We start from the raw sequence: 2436 nt of genomic DNA on the forward strand, positions 1-2436 counted from the left end.
GCGTGCGAGTGAGGCGATCGGTCAATCTCGTACCCTCCTCCTTCCCCTCTGCACCCCTCCCTTGGTAGGGTCCAGGAGAGGTCAGCCGATCGAGCGGGGATGGGTAGTGCGGTGCGGCGCGGCGGAGGTGTGCGGAGGTGCCGGTGACGTCGAGTGCAAGTGCGATGACAGAGGCGTGGTGGGTTCATACGAGGAAGCCGAAGCCAGAAGCCCAGCCAGCCAGCCAGCCAGCCAGCCCTGTTGTGTACGGAGTAGGGGGTGAGCGAAGAGCGCGAGGAAGTGTTGGAAGGGGGGGGGGGGAGATGTGGCGGAATGGGGCAAAGGGAAAACGATGACGCACAAGCGGCGATGATGATGATGGTGGTGAGGTGTCGACCGGACACCGAACCGAGGCCGGGAGGCACCCATTCGCGCTGGTGAGCCATGCTGTTTCCCAAATCTTGACGCTAGTAATCAGTCGAATGCGGACCGTCGTCGTGTGAGCCCACCCGGAAGGAGACAGAGAACAGAGGGCCCAAGAGAGCCCGCCAAATCGTTGTCAGTAGCCTAGTAGTTTAGTAGCTCATCATCATCATTATCCGTGGCGTTGTTGTTGTCATCGGCGTCGGGTACGCAGCCAACTTAGGCTGACCATCACAAGGGGACGATTCTGAGATCCGAGAATTCTGAGGTGTTCTCCTGCCACCGGGACACTGCTACATGTGCTGATTCCGTCAACTGTTACTACTACGATTACTACTATTACTACTACTGCTACCACCACTGGTACTACTGCGACTACTAGGGAACGTGCGCTTGTCAGCGATGGCGTTGGACCACAGTTGTCAAACTCGATCGTAAGTTGAATAGCGAATCCTATGTCCTGTGTGTTCTGCTGCTCTCGGTGTAGTGTGCTGTTACTTGTGCTCTGCTTCTGTGTGTGTGTGTGTGTGTGTGTGTATGTGTGTGTGTGTGTGTGTGTGTGTGTTGTGTGTGTGTTTTGTGTGGCTGTGTGTGAGCGGGACATCGCACATCGGTGGTCCCGGGGTTTACCCGTGCATTATCCCTGTTGCGTCGCGCATTTTTGGTTGGATCCTGGGCATTGCATCGTTCCGACGTGCTGGTCGCTCCCTCTGGTGGCCGATACTGGTGGTCAGTGACAATAAGTTGAGCGGACATACGAACGGCAGGAGCTGTCCGCAACTCCGCAACATTCTTCCGTACAGTTGGGTCGAAAACGCGCGCGCGTCTCTCTCTCTGTATGTGTGTGTGTGTGTGTGGGTCCTCTCCTTCATTTCCCTGTAACTGTAACAACCTATTACGGTCAACATCATCATCATCATCATGATCGTCGCCAGTCCTAGCAGCTCCTTGATCGTCGTTCTGGTTGCCCCTTCTTGCAGGAGCAGCCCGTGTGGCTCCGGTGGACAAACAGTGCCGCGATGTTTGCCCCAACAACATGCCAGCTCCTCCGAGCACCGCCAGCATCACCACCATCACCTCCGAAAACACCGCTCCCAGCAACCATCAACAACGCTCAAGGTCATGAATGCCCAGCCGCCAATGGCTACAGTAGCCGCAACACTCAACACTACTGCCGCCCACCTCGGACCACGGAACCATCGACCACCCGCAACAAGCCGTCGGCGGTGGTGGTGGGGAACGCGCTGTGCCATGCTCCCGTTCGCGCTGCTGCTGCTGCTGCTGCTCGTACTGGTACGGCCGGGTGTGACCGTACCGGTCGTCACGGATACGGGCGTCACCACCGGCGGCAGGATGCTGGAGGACTTTCTCAATGCGAGTAGCGACGATTGGTTGAGTCCGTGCCGGCCGGCCAACAGTACCACCGTTCCCGACCGAAGAGGCGTTGCACGGTCAGGCGGCCCGCGACAACGGCACCTCCATCCATCTGCGCAAGATTGTTGTCCCGGTAAGTGGTAAATGCTAGCTGCCGATCGTCGAGGAGACCTAACCGTCGCTTTGTCTTTTTGTTTCGTCTTTCTGCTTCGTCGATAGATGATAGAAACTATCCAGCTAGCGCTGGGCACCATCAGCCAGTACGAGGATGAGCTGAATCGGACCGGATGGAGTAATGAGGCCTACCAGCGCCAGTACTCGTTCCTGCGACCATTTGTTGTAAGTAGATGAGAACGTGAGAAGCGCCTTTTTGGGTAGAGGTTTTCCGGTGGAAGGGGGGGAAGGATATTCCTATTGTTCCTTTGGTCATTGGGTTGTTGACAGTTGAGTTGACAGGGGATAGACACATCGTAGCATAATGGCTACAAAGCGAGAGCGAAAGTGTTGTTGTTGACGGCTGTTGATAGTCAGGTATTGCGGAGCGAGCCAGGAAGTGAGCAATCCAGTGCCTTGCAGTGCAATAGCAGAGAGAGAGAGAGAGAGAGAGAGAGAGAGAGAGAGAGAGAGAGTGACGACGGCCAAGCATCGGGGTCGGGCTAA

This window comes from Anopheles darlingi, chromosome X (assembly GCF_943734745.1).
Source record: "Anopheles darlingi chromosome X, idAnoDarlMG_H_01, whole genome shotgun sequence".
NCBI lineage: Eukaryota > Metazoa > Arthropoda > Insecta > Diptera > Culicidae > Anopheles > Anopheles darlingi.